Here is a 21,998-nt window from a genome sequence, read left to right on the forward strand (position 1 = left end):
CAAAGTTGATGAGCTCGTTGAGGACTATGTTTTGCTCGGAGCTGATCTTGATTTGGACATCCTAGGGTTTTTGAATTTAGGGGCTGAATTGGGTGCAATTCGGGGTTTTCTTCTATATTGAGGTAGGGGTTTCCTAAAGTTTACAACCTTTGTTTTTGGTGAATTAATTCTTTGAATTTGAGTTACCAACTTGTATGGAATTTAGTCTTTATTTCAAGTATGTTTTGTGAAGTTCCAAATTTGAAATTCGTAGCTTCAATAATAGTGTGTGATATGTATTTAAAAACTGAGATAGTGAGCTCCCCTAAATGTTGATTTTGTTGTGTACATAAAAACTGAAACTTTAATAATTAGCATGATTGTGTTTTGTTTTGAGGTAAGGATTGTTGTTGTTGTTGAGGCTCAAAAACTGAAAATTTTAGCTCCTATGATGATGGGTATTATGTACTTAAAAATTGTATTTGAGCTCCCCTAAATGTTGATTATGTTTATGTACATAAATTGAAATTTTAGTAATTAATTTGATTGGGTTGTTGCTGAAAAAGAAAAAAAAAAAAAATACTGAAATTCTATTTTGAACTTATCTCATATGTGGGGCTATTTTGTTGTAAGGATTATAGTTGACGGTGTTGCTCAAAAACTGAGATTTGTAGCTTCCTTAATGGTGCATAGTATGTGTTTAGAAATTGAAATACAAGCTTTCTAAATGCCGATTGTGTTGTGAGTATAAAAAAATAAAAAATAAAAAAACAGTAAATTTGAGTAATTTTCATAGATATGTTTTTGTATTTGCAAGCTGAAATTTATATGTTTAAATTGCCTCATTTATGGAACTGTTTTGTTACAAGCTTGTTATTGTTGTTGTTCAAATTCTGAATTGGTGCCTAAACTTTACAGCATAAATAATTATGTTATTGTGGTTTTCAAAACTGCCATATTGATTTGCCATTAAGTATAATTTATAGAACTGAAATTTGATGTGGAGATGCTATGACACTATGAGATTTTGAAGTGTGTTATTTATGCATCATATTGGGTACTACATGGGGCAAAAACAGATTTTTTTTTTTTAGGAGGAGAGTGTATTTTTTTTAAATGAAAGCAATAACTGAAATTTTGGGAATTTCATTTGCAAGATTGCATTATGTAATGGTCATTGCTTCCCGAATAAGTATGAACCCCTTTCCTTGTTGCTATTCTTTGCTTGGATTCCCGGAAGCATTAGGGAGTGTGTTTTAGGCATCTTCTACTGAGTCGTTGTGCTCACTCCTTACTAATATTTTTCAGGACACGGAAAGAAAGTGGCGAAAGACATTCCCCACAGGCTTAGATAGGACTTGACGGACTTTCTTGTGTAAATTTTCTGTTGTATATACAAGTCTTGTAAAACTTTAAACTAGTTTTGTATCTCTTTTGTAAACTTATGTTGTGGTGACTGTTGTGGGACAAGGTTAACCTTTAATATGGCTCATAAAAGAGTTCGAAACTTACAGGACATTAGAAACATAGATTTCGTATTTCATTTTTAGATTTGGTATGATGTGTTCCCTTGTACCTTATAATTGGGAATGACTGTAGAGACAGTAGATGACCTCGGGTTCGAGTAAGAACCCGGATACGGTTCGGACCCCTGAGTTCGGGTCGTTACAAATTTGGTATCAGAGCATTAGGTTCGAAAACCTAAGGACGACGGGTAGGGTTGACCCAAATTGACTTAGAGTTTGGATTGACAGTATTGCATGCTTATGTAGTTATTGTTTATTTAGTTAAAAAGCACGACTTGTTATTATGTGTTTACTTGTGAATCGATTATGAGACTTATAAAATGGTGATTAAATTTAAACATGCTAAATGATAATGTGTTTATTTTTATTAAGTTGTTGTTTAATGAATGTGAAAGCATGCCTATTTACTAGATGCTTACTTGAAATTTTTTAGTATTAATGAAATAGTTAAATTTGTTTAAAGCATGCTTAATTGCTATATGCATATATGTTTAAATGCTTGTATGTGTATTTCATGACCATGATTATTAAGTGCTTACTTGTTTACTGTTTATTGAGCCATTGCTTAGTAAATGTATGCATGACTTGTTTGTTTCGTTGTTGACGGGTTTGAGTGTTCGCGGTAGTGCTGTGTGTGGGGTTATGAAGGGTTTTGACCCACGTATATGATGGACTTGATCATTCCTACATTTATAAATGTTTCGTTCTTATTGAACGGATAATATGAGCACCATAGCTCGTGGATTGAGCTATTTCAATTTTTTTTTTTTGTTTTGATCGTATGTGCTTTTGTAGAATTGCGTTTGAGGACGACGTGGAGATGGACCTGGATGAAGTTGGGGAACGAGCAGGTGAAGGGCCATCCCAACCAGATAGGGTTTTAATGGGACAGGGCCGAGAAAGAGAGATGGATGATGATCTACAAGTACCGGAGGACGAAGTTTTAGTAGCAAATGCTGTAGCTTCAGCCATTCAGAATTTAGCGAGTACCATAGCTCCTCAAGTGGTACTACAACCGACTATTCAGCCACAGGGGGCGGAGATGGAGCGGAATCTTGGGTACCTACTCCAGTTTAACAAATTCATGAAAGTAACATTTGAGGAAGGTCTAGACCCGTTGGTGGTGGACGATTGGTTAGATGAAGTTGAAAAGCATTTCACGGCAATAGCCGTGCCCGATGATCGGTTGAAGATCACCTTAGTTACGTATAAGTTTGTTAGTAATGCGGCAGTATGGTAGAAGACCATAACTAACGCGCATGATATTGATAGTATGAGTTGGGACGCATTCAAGAGTCTTTTCTTTGGAAAGTATTTCCCGCAAACTAAGAGACGGGAATTGAGGACGCAGTTCGATAGTCTCAAGCAAGGTGATATGTCAGTAACAGAGTATAAGAATAAGTTCACTTCTCTCTCACGTTTCGCTACGGACGTGTTAGGGAACGAGGAGGAGAAGACATGGCATTTTGTGTACGGCCTAAATCGTTCTATTAGGCCGGGGGTGACACTTTTGGGATTAAAGAATTATTCAGAAGCGGTTACGAGAGCACTGGTGGTAGAAGCAGAAGTCAAAGATTGGCAAGAAAGGAGTGGTATTGTGGATTCTCAGGAACGAGGTACGAATGTGTGTACTTCTTCTAGGAGTCAGGACAGAAAGAGGCACAGAAGTGCTTCATTGTTTTCTTAGGAGCAGCGAATGGCAGGTGCTACCCCTATTGTTGGTATTGGTGCTTCTTCAGAGCCTTCAAGGACGAGTGTGGTGTGTTATCACTGTAGACAGCCAGGACACTGCAAGGCAGAGTGTCCTCTTGATAGACCTAGTTCCGGAGTTTGTTTTCGGTGTGGTCAGTCGGGCCACATAAAGAGGGATTGTCTACAGAGGAGATGAGATATTACTATGATTGATTCTTGTGTAACGGGGGATACCTGTGAGATTTGGCAGTTGCCTGTGCACAGTTGTGCTGGAGGTAACGGGGGCTACCTGTGAGTTTAGTAACGGGGGTTACCTGTGACTGTGTTGTAACGGGGGATACCCGTGAGTCGTGTCGTGTTATAACGGGGGCTACCTGTGAGTCATATTGTGTTGCATGGTCATCTGTGAGTCGTGTTGCATTATTGTCTGTTAGTCATATCAGATTGCATGGTAGTTTGTCAGTCATGTTGCATAGTTATTTGGGAGTCATGCCATATTGTCACTTGTCCATCTTGTCATGTTGTTGTCAGTGCAACGTGTCATGTTGTAACGGGGGCTACCTGTGAGTCGTGTCGTGTCGTAACGGGGGATACCTGTGAGTCTGGTACAGTAACGGGGGTTACCTGTGACTGTGTAGTGGGGGATACCTGCGAGTTTTGTAGTGGGGGATACCTGTGAGTTTTGTAGCGGGGGATACTTGCGAGTTTGGGTGTGACAAGAGGTACCTACACACAGTTGTTTTGGTAACGGGGGCTACCAGTGAGTTTGGATAGGTTCCCGTGCACTTTTTGCAGTGTCGGTTCATCTGTGCTAGGATGGTGGACATATCCCGTAGTGTGGTTCCGGACCGGACGATGTTGATGATGCTTAGTGTAAGCCCTTGGGGCAGGATATAGTTCGGGGTATTTTGTATAAGTTTCAAGCTGTAAGGATGCTTCAGTTTTGACCGTTATGTATTAAAGCAGTGATGTATTTGTAAGACTATATGAGTATTTTAGATAGTTTTATTGGATAACGATGTGTATTTCGTAAGCAGTCGAGATTTATGTGTTGATTTTATTGATAGATTAATGACAAAAAAACTTTTAACCATGCTACTTTAAAGGTTATTGATGTAGTGGTCAGCACTACATAGTTATTTCTATGAATGGAAGGTTTAGAATTTCACTTGTTAAGGTTCTTCTTCGGGCAGGATGAGACGCAATGTCTTAGAATTCGTCGTCTAGCCCTAGAATTTTGGGAAGGGCCACTGTCCTCTTATACGTACGGATGTTAGGTGTATGAGTTACAGATAGAGCCGTTTCGTCTCCGCATAGTTCCTCCTTCTTGGCATATCGTGTGCAAAGTGCCGATAAGTGCGTATTCTATTCTGTTGCGATAGAAGGACTTGATCTTCTTTCTTCTTATGTTGGTCCTGGCAAGGACTTTGTCATCTGTGAGTTTTGTATCTCCACATAGGAGTTGTGCGTGTCAGCGAACGAAAGAACTTTTTAGAGTTTCTTTTTTTGTTAGGATTCCGAGTGAGGGTTTGTTTGGGATCGTCTGACTTACCTCCACGATAGGAGTTGAAGTCCTTGGCTTTGTAGGATTCATTCCGTAAGGTTATGATCGTTATAGCGTGAGACGCGACTTGTTTACCTGTGTGTACGTTTTCTTACGGTCTTAGAGTTAGCAATAGTCTCTAGTAGTTGTGATGTGACTCATGTGTGGGGAGTGGTTAGACCGTGTGTCTAGAGTTAGGCATATGGATTGATGAATGTTTATGCTTGAGGATTAGACCTGAAGACAAGAACGATATTGGTGTTAAAGTCAGATCAACGATGGGAATGGCCTGGCCAACCATTTCTCTGAGTCATTCTTTCCTTGACATGATGTCGGGTCAAAGTTCAATGGTTATTTATGTGTGAATGGGAAGGTGAAGTTTTGTCTGGAAGTGAGTTTCATGTGGAATGGCATTGTGGATCGTGTCCGTGAGTGTACTAGTAGTTTTTTTCTTATATTTTGACTGGTATGTCGTGTTGATCAGTCGTGGAACTGGTAGTTGGTTGTGCAACTATGGCATAGCTAATGATGACAATGTACGGCGGGAACAGTGTTGTGAGTATGTCTGGAGTTGCGATTCGAGCTTGTGGCAAGTTTTATTGAGAGATTTTGTATCTACTTCCTTGGTAGCATTTGGGGTCACTAGCGACTTTGAGGTAAGTAGTTTCCTTAACTGTTTTGTCTCACATCTATTGACTTCGCAGATTGTGTTGTGTCACTGGTTAGAGTTTCCATGACAGACTGTGTGGACGTGAGAGACACGACGCTTTTTCTTTTTAAGGAGGGTAGATTTCGGCGACGAAATCTTTTTAAGGAGAGTAGATTGTAATATTTCTAATTTTTTGTTTTTTTTTTTTTGTGTTTATATATATATATATATATATATTGGTAAAAGATGATAATTTTTTATGTGGGCCCCACCTAGCACTAAGTGTGATTTATATCATCATATACCACATTCTGGCCATTTCTTTTCCTCCATCACGCAGCCCCTTTCTTTCTCTACGTGAACCCATTTTCCCTCACCAAATCACAAATTATAAAGCTTGATTTCATCATTTTTCACTTGGATTTCAACTTTGCCATTAAAGGCAAAGTTGATGAGCTCATTGAGGACTACGTTTTGCTCGGAGCTGATCTTGATTTGGACGTCCTAAGGTTTTTGAATTTAGGGGCTAAATTGGGTGCAATTTGGGGTTTTCTTCTATATTGAGGTAGGGGTTTCCTAAAGCCTACAACCTTTGTTTTTGGTGAATTAATTCTTTGAATTTGAGTCACCAACTTGTATAGAATTTAATCTTTATTTCAAGCATGTTTTGTGAAGTTCCAAATCTGAAATTCGTAGCTTCAATAATAGTGTGTGATATGTATTTAGAAACTGAGATAGTGAGCTCCCCTAAATGTTGATTTTGTTGTGTACATAAAAACTGAAACTTTAATAATTAGCATGATTGTGTTTTGTTTTGAGGTAAGGATTGTTGTTGTTGTTGAGGCTCAAAAATTGAAAATTTTAGCTCCTATGATGATGGGTATTATGTATTTAGAAATTGTATTTGAGCTCCCCTAAATGTTGATTATGTTTGTGTACATAAATTGAAATTTTAGTAATTAATTTGATTGGGCTGTTGCTGAAAAGGAAAAAATATATATATACTGAAATTCTATTTTGAACTTATCTCATATGTGGGGCTATTTGTTGTAAGGATTATAATTGACGGTGTTGCTCAAAAACTGAGATTTGTAGCTTCCTTAATGGTGCATAGTATGTGTTTAGAAACTGAAATACAAGCTTTCTAAATGCCGATTGTGTTGTGAGTAAAAAAAAAAAAAAAACAATAAATTTAAGTAATTTTCATAGATATGTTTTTGTGTTTGCAAGCTGAAATTTATACGTTTAAATTGCCTCATTTATGGAACTATTTTGTTCCAAGCTTGTTATTGTTTTTGTTCAAATTCTGAATTGGTGCCTAAACTTTACAGGATAAATAATTATGTTATTGTGGTTTTCAAAACTGCCATATTGATTTGCCATTAACTATAATTTATAGAACTGAAATTTGATGCGGAGATGCTATGACACTATGAGATTTTGAAGTGTGTTATTCATGCATCATATTGGGCACTACATGGGGCAAAAACAGATTTTTTTTTTTAGGAGGAGAGTGTATTTTTTTTGAAATGAAAGCAATAACTGAAATTTTGGGAATTTCATTTGTTAGATTGCATTATGTAATGGTCATTACTTCCTGAACAAGTATGAACCCCTTTCCTTGTTGCTATTCTTTGCTTGGATTCCCGGAAGCATTAGGGAGTGTGTTTTAGGCATCTTCTACTGAGTCGTTGTGCTCACTCCTTACTAATATTTTTCAGGACACGGAAAGGAAGTGGCGAAAGACATTCCCCACAGGCTTAGATAGGACTTGACGGATTTTCTTGTGTAAATTTTCTGTTGTATATACAAATCTTGTAAAACTTTAAACTGGTTTTGTATCTCTTTTGTAAACTTACGTTGTGGTGACTGTTGTGGGACAGGGTTAGCCTTTAATATGGCTCACAAAAGAGTTCGAAACTTACAGGACATTAGAAACATAGAATTCGTATTTCATTTTTAGATTTGGTATGATGTGTTCCTTTGTAGCTTATAATTGGGAATGACTGTAGAGACAGTAGATGACCTCAGGTTCGAGTAAGAACCCGGATACAGTTCGGACCCCTGGGTTCGGGTCGTTACAAGGCAGCCAATGCAATTTCAAATACACCGATTCAAGTATAGTAGATCATAAATCAATCTTTACTATTTTGATTTCTACAAATCTTAATTTGGCTCGGATACCAATTGTTAGTTTTAATCAAATTAATCCATGTAGAAATCAAGAATACTTTAATTAATTAAAGAGTAATTTAGACTCGTACCTGATTGATGATTAACGCACATATACCTTTAGAATATCCATGTAATCCTCTGTGAGTTCCTGAAAAATATTAGAGCGTTTTACCCCCTTCTAAGAGTTGTCAATACAATAGGTCTGAATAAGGGTTTAAAACCCTTATATATAATAATAACAGGGGGGACGGCTTGTCTACAGACAAGCATATCTAAGTCTCCCTTTATATCATAAAAACTTATACATCAATGGTTAGAATTAAATCATACCAAATAAGTTGGAAACTCACAATCCAACATTATAAAACCATACTCCCAATTAGACCACCAAATTAGAAAGTACAACCCAATTCATCAAGTATCAATAATCACATTACAATCCAATTTTAGAAAACGTAGTGCATAGGACCATAAAATAAATTTTATTATTTATATATAAAAATTTCTAATACTTTGATGTCACGTTTAAGATGGCAAACAAAAATGGGTTATTCACTCTTGATAGGAACTCGATGACAATTCTTCAAATTCTAAACGATTACTTCCATTGCTGTTGAATTCATTTCACACATATTTTTTCAATGCCCCACTCTCGTTTCGTTTGGGACACTTCCAAGTTGTTTGTGGATTAAGTGATGCCACGTGGCTCCAACATTTGGAATGTTGGGCCTAACACGTGTTGTTGGGATGTACAAAGTGGGACTTACGTGGTTTCTTTTGCATCTCATGGCTAAGATTATTTTGGCACAGCATTTTGTTTGAAATGCTCCGTCATACAATTGGTTAGTGAAATGAATTACTATTTTAGGCCTCTAACTTAATAGGTTTTATTCTTTATTTACCAAAAAAAAAAAAAAAGTAAGTTTTTCAAAGAAACCAAATTAATTAGTTTCTAGTTCATAAACTTATTTGCAGCAGTTTATTTCAATTTGACTTGAGGGAATGTGAGAGCCTTTGGGAACCAAGCTGCCACTCAATTGAAGCAATAGCGACTACATTCAATATCTCAAACAATTTCCTTGAAGGATTCTGTTATGGCTTGTCAAATTGGAGCTGATTAATGGTAGCCAAGGGTGAAGTTAGTGAAGGGCTAACTTGGGCTATAACCCAAGTTTAAATTTTTTTTTTTTAATATCACTGTACATTAGTTCACAGTCCGATTTATATGCAATATTATTCTTCCTTTTAGTTCAGTCCATTTTGCAATATTGACTCTACATGATAACGGACAGAGAAATGGTAGCAGTACATAATGCTCTGAGTTTGGATGTTAATTTTTAGCGGCGTTTGTTATATACGCTCTAAGTTGGGTTGTTTTTGTCTGTTCCTTCTCCTTGTGAGTGGGTTGTTATTTCCTCGAGCATTTTAGAATGAATAAAAAAAGAAGAAGATAAATACAATAATTTTTTATTTTTTACTTTTTTGTGTTACATGACATCAGACAAAACAAAACATAATTGAATTTAGTCCATATCATGAATATGTTTTACTAATTAAATGTGATAGGTCTCAATCAATTGACCCAACGCATCCCCTTGCATCTAAGTAAATCAAAGCCGAATATAAAATAAAATAAAATACAAAATAATCAGAATCTTTTTGCTAAAAATTTGAAAGAAAAAAAAAAAAAACATTAAAAAGAAAATTTAGGGGCCTTCGTACAATTGGGGCGTTAGTCAACTTAAGCGACCAGCCGCCGGTCTAAATTTCACTAAAACTATAATTATTAATAATTTAAAACAGACTTTCTGTCTTTATTTCAGAATTTTGTGAAACTTGAAAATTTTGTGAAACATGAAAAAAGTTCTATACATGTGAGAGAGACTCACATCTCACCCTGATCACACAATACAAACTCATTTTATCTCCCCAGACCATGATGACAATATTGCTTCTTTTTCTTCCCACTCTCAGTCTGCTCTTCTTTCTTCATCAAAAATACAGAAACAAGTATGGAGCAAATCATCTTCCCCCGGGTCCTCCGGGATTTCCAATCATCGGTAACCTACACGAGCTTGCTAATTCAGCTCCACATCACTACCTATGGCAACTCTCCAAAAAATATGGCCCTCTCATGACCCTCCAACTCGGTTTCGTTCCAACCCTTGTGGTTTCTTCAGCAAAGATGGCTAAAGAGGTCCTGAAAACCCATGACCTCGAATTTGCTAGTAGGCCATCTTTACTTGGCCAGAGAAAGCTATCTTACAATTGCTCAGATGTGGCCTGTGCACCTTACAGTGAGTACTGGTGAGAAATGAGAAAGATTTGTGTCCTTCATCTCTTCAACCCCAAGAGGGTTGACTCCTTTTGCTACATTAGGGAGGATGAGGTTTCGCGAATGATTAAAAAGATCTCCAAGTTTGCTTCTGCTTCTAAACTCACCAACTTAAGCGAGATGCTACTTTCTCTCACCAGTGCCGTGATTTGTAGAATTGCTTTTGGTAAGAGGTACGACGATGAAGATTGCGAAAGGAGTAAGTTTCATGGCCTCCTTCAAGAAGCTCAGGCCGTGCTAGCAAGCTTCTTCGTCTCAGATTATTTTCCTTTTCTTGGTTGGGTAGATAAACTCAATGGCATGTCAAGCAGGGCCGATAAAATTTTCAGGGAAATGGATTTGTTCTACCAAGAAATCATCGATGAGCGCTTGCAAGAATTAGAGAGCAGCAAGTCCGAGCAAGAGGATATTCTTGATGTCTTACTTCAGCTGCAGAAGGGTCACTCGTTTACAATTGATCTCACTTTAGATCATATTAAAGCAGTGCTCGTGGTAATTTTTTTTTTCTGTTTTTTTTTTCTTTACTTTTCTTGGTTTACACACTCCCACAACCTAATTTAAGTTTTATCAAAATAGTGGTCAACAACTCAAAAACCCCAAAAGTCTTTGCTATAGAAAATAATCTTTATGTTCTATTTTTTGAAGATTTAAAAATTTATTTTTTTATAGCTGAATCTTGGATTTTCTATTTTGGAAAGTATAGAAGTTATACTTGGTTACAACCTTTTAACATATTTCTCATACGAAATGACAATGAGGTTGCTCATAAAATGGCTATACTCTCGCGAAATCACATCTGTCAAGACGTTTTATCTCCTATTCTAATGGACATTCTTCTTTGTGCTAAAGCTGACTTAAATCATTCTAGAAGATCTTAGTTTCTTGCCATGTTGCGGTTTGCCTGAAAGAAAAAAAACGCATTTCTCATACTATATATTTTTATTTTGTTTTTGTTTTCAGGACATATTTGTGGCTGGAACAGACACTAGTGCTGCCACTTTGGTTTGGGCGATGACAGGGCTAATGAAACATCCCAGAGCTATGAAGAGAGTACAAGAAGAAATTAGAAATGCAAGTGAAGAGAAAGGTATGGTTAAAGAAGATGATCTTCATAAACTACCTTTTCTAAAGGCAGTGGTGAAGGAGACACTGAGACTGCACCCTCCATCTCCATTGCTGCTTCCACACGAAACAAGAAAAAAATGCAACATAAATGGGTATGAGATTCCACCCAAAACTTGTGTCTACGTGAACGCGTGGGCCGTTGGAAGAGATCCTGAATCTTGGGAAAATCCAGAAGAATTCTTGCCCGAGAGATTCATGGATAGTTGTATTGACTACAAGGGACAATATTTCGAATTCATTCCATTTGGGGCGGGTCGAAGAGGTTGCCCCGGGATTTATCTCGGAGCTCTGACTGTGGAGCTTGCACTCGCTAATCTGCTCAACTCTTTCGATTGGGAACTACCTCCTGGTATGAAGAAGGAAGACATTGACATGGATGTTTTACCTGGTATTACTATGCATAAGAAAAATGCACTTTGCCTTCTGGCTAAGAAATATCACGGGCATGTATATGAATAAATGATATATGCAAATTAACAATTGTGCACACATGTTGCAGTACGGGTTCTGTACCATAGAATGAGAGAATGTGCAGTTGAATTTTTATTTTCAAAAAAAGAAAAAATATTATTCAACAATTCTTATTTTTATTTTCAAAAAAAGAAAAGAAGTAACCTCATATCGCATTACCCCATATTTCTATTTCTATGAGCGAAAAAACCTTAAACCCTTGCACTCTCTCTATCTCACCTAAACCCTTAGAAGTATGAATTAAGGAAGCACTGAACTCTTTCGTTTCTCAACATGCGTATTCCTCATCGCAGCCCTCTCCACTAACTCTTCAATTCAGAACAATTTCTCAAATCCACACCTTTCACAGTACTACCAAAAAATCCTCTTTTCTGCTCTCCCTTCAAAACCCATCTCCAGAATTCACCCTTTGGATCTCAGAACTTCTTGGCTAGTTGAGGCTTGGAGTAGGTGTTCTGTGGGGGCTCATATTGGCTTTGCTTGGAGGGCCTCTTTGTGTGTGGTGGTGTATTTGACTTGAGAGAAATATGAGGTATTTTTATGGAAAGAAGAGGCCTTCTTATTTTCTTAAGTTTTCTATTGTTTTCGTCTTTTTTTTTTTTTTTGGTTGAGTTTCAGATAGCGATTATAGATTTTTAGAGGATATTGTTGATTTTTTAACCTTGTGTAGTTTTTTGGAATGTGTTTTCCTTTACATTTAAAAAATATATATATATATATATATATATATATATATTTTTTCTATTTTTCTGTTGCCCTATATTTTTATTATTCCCATATATTTTATATTGTTTGCTCCAGGAACACCCGAACACTCTCCTCTAACTGATCAATCTCTCATCCCAAACCCATTCACAGTGGCAGAGCAAAACAAATTACTGAAGATCTCAATGAAGAAGCTTAAACAGACCCAACCCTTATAATCCGAGCATGAGTAAAAAATATTTGTACAGCTTGCTGGTTTGGAGATCTCAATGAAGTTGGATTCTGCCATGGCTTGTCAAATTGGAGCTCAGTGGTGACTGTGGTGGTTGCAGAGATCAGTTTCTGTTATTACCAGTTGTGGTGCATATCTTGTTTGGGTTTTGTATGCTACAGTTGGGGTTATTTTTGCAGCTTCATCATCACTCCTTTTGTGAACTTGAATAATTAAAGAAGCTAGGGAAAATTTTGTGAATGATAATGGTATTAAAGAAAATAAGTTTTACGTATTTTCTATTTGAGTACAAGGATTAGAATGAAAAGAAGAGCAACAAATTTTTCGGCACTCCGTCCAAAAAACAACTGTTTGCACTAAGAGTGGTCCAAGTTTAGGCTTATGCTTCCTAGTTGCCCACCGGAGAAAAAAGGACTATCAATATTTTTTTTGTTTAATAATTTGAAATGGACAGTTTGTCTATATTTCACTAATATAAAATTACAATTTTGACTATTCAACATGCCTTAGCCTACGTGGGGTCAATGGCCTTATATGTATTTTTCATAAAGAGATAGCGAGAAAAATTATTCATGGTAATTGTTATCCACCAATCGAGTTGTATAATGCCAGTTTAAAATTTTAGGTTGCTAAAATTCTCTTAGTTTTTTCTTTCTTTTGTCTTTTACTTCTCAATTTTCTTTAATTTTCTTTATATAAAAATAAAAGTTTAATTTCTCTTCATCAATCAAACAATATTTTGTTCTTCAAATGTCTCTCTCTTTTTTCTTTTTTTTTTCCCTATTCCTTAAAATTCTTCTGTTTGATGCATGTAGTATGTAACATTTTTATCTCTTATTATTCTTTTTATTTCTCTTCTTATTTAAATTTATTATTATATTTTTTTCCCTAGTGTATTGTTGTAATTTTATGAACTCAATTGGCCTGATTTCATGCATTGGTATCAAAATACAAAGTCTTCCAACCATATTCAATGGATATATTACCAATTAATATTTTGATTCCTATATTTGTCAAAAATTTATCTTTCTTAATTATACTACCATTGGTTATCATATTCTTTTGCAATGATATTTTTTCTTGTTTTTTATCAATTGCATTGTGCCCCTAAAATGAAATCTTAACTTGCCTTGATTAGTTGTATGCTTGTATATATATATAGTCAATAATTATTCATTTTGTTCATGATGTTTTTAGATTTTTAACCATATAGTTGTCTTTCTTTATACTTAAAAATTTTCCCAAAAAATGTCATGAAATTGTTTATTTAAAAAAAAATTATTTTCAAATTTTGCAAAACATGGTGGCCCCAACAAGTTTGAGAAAGACTTTTCCTTCACATAATGGGTTCAAGAAGCGGTACCCTTCCAAACTGGGCTGTGTGATGTGGGTCCTATTTAGTTCCGGTTTTTTGTTTTTTGTTTTCTTCACAAAATTCATATTCCAATTATAAGGCCTACTCCAATGTTTCCGTGAGCCCAATATGATTTTAGCGATTCATGAGGGTCCAATGGGGGTCGCCAAACAGTAGGCCAAAATATTGGGTCATAGAATGGGTCGCCAAATTCGGTGACCCATGTGAAGATCAGTCCTGCGCATGCGGGCCCGCAAACGAATTTCTCAGAGTACTGTGCTTAATAAGGTCTTGTTTGGGTCAGAAATTTGCCAAAAATCAGTTTTTTTGGGGTCTATTTGGTTTTTTTCCCTAAACAATATTGTAATTAAGAGCGGTTAAGGTATTATTTTGGCTAACACAAACAATGGCAGAATGACCTTTTTTGGGCAAAAAAATGTACAAATTCAAAAAATTTTGTTTTGTTTTTTGTTTATTTTTTCTGCACATGACTGATGTTATAGTCGTTAAGCCATTGTTTATGCGGCTATATTTGCCCCCAAAAAGTTAATTTATTTATTTATTTTTTTTAAAGTTTTATCCTTAAAAATTAAAATGTTTCCTTTTCTTTTCACCTATAAAAATACATCAACCCATTACCCATAATGGATATTGTATAAATGACTGCTTATATAAGATTAAAAATATAATCGTTTGGGAAAAGTTAAAATATATATATATATATATATATATATATATATTTATTTATTTATTTAAAAATTATACATTATTATTATTTTTAAATAGCGAAAACATATCATTGTGGCACATGAGATAGCAAAAATTTGGAAATTTCAAAACACTGACATTACTCTTGAAAATACTAAAATGACTGTTGAAAATTGCTAGTGTGACAAATGCCAAATTTTAGAGATGTCATTGAATATGTTATTAACAGTAGGTCAGGTTAACATACTCAATCAACTAAACAAATACAAATGGTATTTCTAATTATTGAGATTAAACAACTACCTATTTCTAACATTATTAGGTCAAATTAGCATACCAAACCAAACATACTTCTAACATTATTACCTCATGTTATCATACTCAACCAAACAAATCATTTTATCTAATTATTAAGATTGAAAAATGATATAATTTTGTAGCATACTTATGGAGATTGAACAATGACCTAATTTCTGACACTATAAGAAATTAGTTAATATCAGTATACTCCATCCAAAAAAAATTATTTTTTTTCCAATTAAGATTAAACAATGATCTATTTGCTAACATCAATATAGCAATACTCAAATCCTCTGAACCAGACAAATCACTTTTTTCCAATTATTAAGATTCAACAAAAATCACATTTTGTTATTTTTCTTTTTCTTTTTTCTATATCGGCCTCAAATCCTTAACCTTGAAAGATTGAGAGTTTTAGAACCCACGTCAACATTACAAAGTTAGACCAATTATAATAATAACAAAAATCACTTTTTTAAATTATTGAAATTGAACATTGACCCATCTCCTAGATTTCACACACGAGTATATATAATATGTTAAATATTTATATTCAACCTAGCTCAAATGACAATTATTTATCTAATTATTTATTTTTTATTTTTAAATTCAAGCAAAACCGCTAATTCTCAAGGTAAGTGAGTAGCAGTAATCTAAGTGACACAAATCTTCACTCTTATGCGCCCCGAGCTCGCTCTTACTCAAATTCTGCCGCATTTGTGCTCCAACTCTTGAATTTGCTATTGCATCTCATTGGCATTTGCAGAGTCTCTGACTCTATCTCACCTACACCCTTCGAAGCTTGATAAAGGAAGCACTAAACTCTTTCGTTTCTCAACATTCACTAAGATTATTATGTCTAGCAACTATTATATGATGATTCGATCGCAGTTCCTGTGTAAAGGCAAGTTGCAAATCTACAGAGCTGGCCAGAGTCATAGCAATTCCCTCTTCAAATAACAACAAAGGTGAAGAAGCAGAAGATATTCTAGGGCCGACTGGAAAAAGTTTAAATGAACACAAAATGAAGCCGTTGGTCATCCCAGTGAATACAAAGTGCTAGGTGGGGTAGATTTGGGTACGGGTTGAACTTTCCGTATTGTTTTCACATTAGTGGCTGCTTAACTGGAACTGTGTTCTCAACTTCTCGTGCTGGACAAGCGCAACATAAAATTAAAAAACTCCGAATATATTTACCTGGTATCACTATGCATAAGAAAAATGCACTTTGCCTTCTGGCCTAAGAATAGGTGCACACATGTTGCAGTACGGTTCCTGTACCACAGAGGATCCAGATACGTAGTGCAGTTAGTTTAGTTATATATATCTTATGTTACAGAATGAGAGATTGCAACATTCTGAAATAGTATTCACGTAGTTGAATTTAAGTAGTTGTGAAAAATTATGAAATATTGTGTTTGGATAAGTTATGTAAGGGGTATTTTGTTTGACCTTAATTTTCACTATCGTTATTCTCTTCAAAATTCAATACTGTGAACTCCAAAGATAGTGTTGTTCCACACCTTTGAACCATGGTTTTACCATTTGAAAATTTTATTTTTTGCTTTCAGAATATATTTATGGCTGGAACAGACACAAGTGCTGCCACCTTGGTTTGGGCGATGACAGAGCTAATGAAACATCCTAGAGCTATGAGGAGAGCACAAGAAGAAGTTAGAAATGCAAGTGGTGAGAAAGGTATGGTTAAAGAAGATGATCTTCATAAACTTCCTTATCTCAAGGCAGTGGTGAAGGAAACACCGAGATAACTTATCCCTACTACCCGTTAAGTCCAGTCCTTTCATTGAACGACGCTGGTGTAAGGAGATCAAACTTGTCTATTTTATTATAAGGAAGGATTTTTCATGGTTCGGTTTGAGAAAGAATCTGATCTTGAGAAGGTATTGCAACGCGTGCACACCCTTGAAGGCAAACTATTGTGTTGAAGAGAAAAATAATGTTAACTTGGAGAAGGATTTGCTTGTTTCGGTACCAGTATGGTTACGCTTGCCCCTATCCATTGCAGAAGCAAACTTGCTGTGTCGAAGATTTGCTCACGGTTCTCTCGTCCTATTTATATGAATCATTTGTCCTTGAATCGTGAAAGGGGGAAATTGGTTCTTGTGATGGTGTAAATTGAGATATATGAAGACCTACCCGTCAAGGAATTGTCTACGTGAACGCATGTGCCATTGGAAGAGATCCTGACTATTGGGAAAAACCAGAAGAATTCTCGCCTGAGAGATTCATGGGTAGTTCCGTTGACTACAAGGGGCAAGATTCCGAATTGATTCCATTTGGGGCAGGTCGAAGAGGTTGCCCCGGGATGTATGTCGGAGTTGTGACTGTGGAGCTTGCACTTGCTAATCTTCTCTACTCTTTTGAGTGGGAACTACCTACTGGTATGAAGAAGGAAGACATTGACACAGATGTTTTACCTGGTATTACTATGCATAAGAAAAATGCACTGTGTCTTTTGGCTAAGAAAATTGATGGGCATATATATGAATTAATAGTCTATGTACCGCATATAAAAACATTCTTTACTCTCTTTTTCATTAATCATTATGAAAATGGTTTGAAATTTCCCCATCTCATATTACATTGGAAAGGAAGGAGGTGCTTTTCTTTTAGTAATTTTATTTCACTTAAAAGTTAAAACCCAAATTTCTTACTTCTTATTTATTTATTTATTTATTTTTTAAGAAAAGGTTATATCTTGTACACTAATAATTTGGTGATAAAAAGTTGAAATTGATAGTTGAATAGTGAGCACATTTAGTATAATAGGGCCAAAAAGAAGTGGGAGAGTGTAGGGCAGTTAATATCTTTTTTTTTTTTTTATTATTCCTAATTGGTACTCGCACGTTCTGTCAAGGAATTATTTGCACCTAACAAGAGATCCGAAAAGTTAATATCATGAAAACAAAAATTTTTATTTTTTAAAAAATGTCGAGAAAAATAAATACTGTTCCAACTTTTTTATCAGTTAATAAATTACATCCAATTTGTATAACACTAGTATTTCAAGACTGTTAAATTCTTTCAATTATAATTTTGAATGGGCAAACAGGAGGGGGAAAAAAAAAAAAGGTACTCAAGTTCAAAGTTTGATGACCTGACCCCCGGTTCGTAGGCATCCTCCAACAGACTGCCAAATGAAAAGATTAAATCCATTATCTCCAAGTTCCTAATGAACATTTTCTTTTACAAAGCCCTCCCATTATTAGGATTTACGTATTATCTTTTATATTCAAACTATCCAACCACGATGATATTTTGTTCACAATACAATATATATGAGTCACCTTTCAAGAAAAACCCACAACAATCTGTTCCGAAAATTCAATATCCTCGGTGTTCAAAACATATATATGCATGAGTTTCACACTTTCTAGTATATTGATTTCCCTTTGATATCATAAAATTCTCTTCCTACTTGCAGGTACAACCACGAATTCACCAGTAGTAATTCAATTTCAGCATTTTCGACAAACCACCAAGAGCACACCCCACAAGCAGGAAAAGAGGTCATGCAAACAACTCTACTATAATATCATTATAAAATAAGGAAAATTTAATTAAATTGTAGCATAGATAAAGTGAAATTTCTGCATGAAAAAATAAATTTAATACCTCGTCAACTAGTGGTTCTAACCTCAGGCTCTCCTCTATGATTTGCCTGGAGGAATTGACTTCGCCTTTTTGGTTGACCCCATTATACTTTTCCCTGTTGTCTGCAAAAACCTGCAACCGGAGTTCTCAACTCCTGAATAGAATAGCCCTCCAATTTTAAGAACTTTGAAAGCAGAAGTGAAATTGAAATTATACATTCCCATCCACACACAACTTGAAAACACCTCCACATAGCAAAATCCTAAAAACATCAAATAATAACTTAAGGAAATCATTTAAAAGTAGAACACATTCAGGCATAAAAGTAGGAAAAATAGCTTGCCTGTTTTGGGTGATATGAAAAGATAGACTCCTCTCCATCAGCTGCCCACCTTTGCATTTTGTTAACCAAACAGAGACTTAAATAAAAGAGAAAAAAAATCATCATTGATATTACTTAGAATTTTTTTTATTGATAAGTAATATTACTTAGAATTTGAAGAACATATATGTTTCAAGGGTAAGGCGGAGAGAGACCTGATGACTGAGAAACCATGGCATGGAAGAAAGGGGGAGACCCAGAACTGTAGAGTGAAAATGGGTGGAATTTGGAGATGGGTTTTGGGGGTGAAGCCCGAGAAGAGTAGAGAATGGGTCCGAAATTGGTGGACTCGTGCAATATTTGATACGAATATAGCTGTTGTGGTTCTTGTTGTTGCTGTGAGTTAATTGCAATTACAGAGTGGTGATACTGAAAAGCGCAGCTTGTGAATTGGGCGAAACAAACAATAAGGAAGAGAGGGATGCAATAGCCCAACAGAGACGCACCACAATCGAGGTGTCTCTGTATCTCTCACATCGAAGTCAACGAATGGGCCTATATTCGACCCAGCCCAATAACCATCCTTTGGATTCGGACTTTGGATAATTTGGATCCAATATTCTTTTTTTTTCTTTTACATTCATTTATCCTCAAATCAATCACTTTAACACCTAACGTAACGCAACTAAAATAGGGGTATGCAATTTAGGCCAGTATTTCAGTTGAAATATTAGGCCTAACACATCCTAACCAAGTAATCATGAGCCGTAATGAAGAGCAACTTACATTTATTTCAAATTATAGAAGTTATTTTGACCAGTAATGCTTGGCCATGTATCATTTTTAAAATTATTTAAAGACTTGTAGTGATGACTGATTTGAACTGTATTTTTGTCTACATTTAGAATAAAAAAAAGAAAAATATCATTTCTATTGTTGAAATGGGGATCTTTGATGTCTCATTTTAGATAACAAACAAAAAAAGTTATTCACTCTTGATTGGAACTCCATGACATTTTTTCAAATTGTAAACGATTACTTTTATTGTCATGTAACTCTTGAATTCATTTCACAAGTGTTTTTTCAATGCCTGTGACGACCTGAATTTTTTTAAAATTTTAATATAATTAATTTATAATTTTTAGATTATTTGAATTAATTAATTATTTATTAAAATTAATGAGTTTTGAAATTTAATTTAATTTTGTTTATATATGTATTGTATTTATGAAGGCAGTTGGAGGCGAAATTGAGAGAAAATTGAGATGGTTGATTTTGGTCCCACTTGAATGGTATTTTATGGGTCTTTGATATGGTTTTTGATTATATATATATATATATAATGGGAAGAAAAAGAGAAGGAAATGGAATTCGTGGGTAGCTTACCTTCCCACTTGTGATAATTGATGGGTTGATTTTTTTGTTACATTTGTGTCATATATATATATTATTTGTTTGTATTTTTATGAAAAAGGATAGCTTCCAGTCGAAGTGTTGAAAATGGGAAATGTTGAATTGCGGGACCCACTGAAGACTTTGTGGCCAAAAAGCTTTTTGGATGATATGGTATGATTTGTATCTGAAGATAAGGATTAAAAGAAGGAGTAGGAAGTGATAAGGTAATAATGTGGTGGGATCATTAGGTGTCATTTGGAGTGAAGTTTTTGGTTTTGTCTGATGGAGAAGTGATGGGTGAGCAGTGGTAGGTCGGTGGAGGCATTATCAATTTAGCGCGTGTATGCACATTGAGTTAACTAGAGAATAGGGATAAGAGTTTGGGGGCAGAGTGAGCCGAGAGAAAAAATTAGAGAGGGAGCTTGAGAACAGAGACAGTGGGTTGAGAGTTAATTAAGTGAGGAAATTTTTTTTTTAAGTGTAGAATTCTGCTGGAGTGGTTTTGCTTCAATATTTTTATTAAATGTTTTTAATTAAATATATATGTATTTTGTTTATATTCACCTAAATATGTTTATTTTATGAAACTGTTTTTGTTAAATTTTTATGAAATTTTTGTTATGGTTTTTTCTATTGGGACTTTCAGTCGCACCACCCTCCAGTTTTAAGTACCGAGGATGGCCGGAAATTATTAGATTCGAGTTTAGGCTGAAGAGTCAGCCTGGCAGGATTTAATTTATTTATTTAGAGAATTTTTTTATATTTGAGAAAATTGACTTTGTACAATAGAGAGTATTTTTTTTTTGAAATTTTGAATGTATTTTGATGTATTTTGAGTTGAATAAATTGAGAATTTCAGCTCCACTCTTGTTTCGATTGGAACACTTCCAAGTTGTTTGTGGTTCCAATGATGCCACATGGCTCCGGCATTTGAAATGTTGGGCCTAACACATGTTGTTGGGGGCCAAAGTGGGACTTACGTGGCCTCTGTTGCATCTCACGACTAAGATTATTTTGACACAGTATTTTGTTTGAAATACTCCGTCTTACAATTGGTTAGTGAAATAAATTACTATTTTAGGCCTCTAACTTAATAGGTTTTATTATTTATTTACCCAAAAAAAAAAAAAAAAAAAAAAAAAAAAAAAAAAAAACTGCAAGTTTTTCAAAGAATCCAAATTAATTAGTTTCTAGTTCATGAACTTATTTGCAGCAGCAGTTTACTTGAGGGAATGCGAGAGCCTTTGGGAGCCAAGCTGCCACTCATTTGAAGCAATATCATTTGAAGCAATAGCCACGATATTTAATATCTCAAACAATTTCCTGGAAGGATTCTGTTATGGCTAGTCAAATTGGAGCTGATTAGTGGTAATCTGGAGTGGAGTTAGTGAAGGGCTAACTTAGGCTATAGCCCAAGTTTAGAAAAAATAAAATAAAAATAAGAAAATAAAATAAATTAATATTATTGTACACTAATTCACAGTTCGATTTATATGTAATATTACTATTTCTTTAGTTCAATCCACTTTGTAATATTTGACTCGGCAAGATAGCAGACAGAGAAATGGTAGGAGTACACAATGCTTTGAGTTTGGATGTTAATTTTTAACAGTGTTTGTTATATACGCTCTAAGTTGGGCTGTTTTCGTCAGCTCCTTCTCCTTGTGAGTGGGCTGTTATTCCCGGCAGCATTTTAAAATGAATTAAAAAAAGAAGAAGATAAATACAATAATCTTTTTTGTGTTACTTGACATCTGACAGAACAAAACAAAATATCTAAGCATTTTAATCTACTTAATTGAATAAGTCCATACCATGGACATGTTTTACTAATTAAATGTGATAGGTCTCAATCAATTGACCCAATGCATC

The 21,998-nt window shown here is 35.1% G+C and overlaps 1 pseudogene; it reads left to right on the forward strand.

Annotated features, from left to right (window-relative positions):
- Positions 1-9,402: 9,402 nt before the first annotated feature.
- LOC132313084 (cytochrome P450 71A1-like) lies at positions 9,403-11,602 on the forward strand (annotated as a pseudogene).
- The last annotated feature ends 10,396 nt before the right edge of the window (positions 11,603-21,998 follow it).

The sequence above is a fragment of the Cornus florida genome, unplaced genomic scaffold (genome assembly GCF_030987335.1).
Source record: "Cornus florida cultivar Cherokee Brave unplaced genomic scaffold, ASM3098733v1 CherokeeBrave_3.0.0_Hap2_Chr01, whole genome shotgun sequence".
In the NCBI taxonomy this organism is placed as follows: Eukaryota; Viridiplantae; Streptophyta; class Magnoliopsida; order Cornales; family Cornaceae; genus Cornus; species Cornus florida.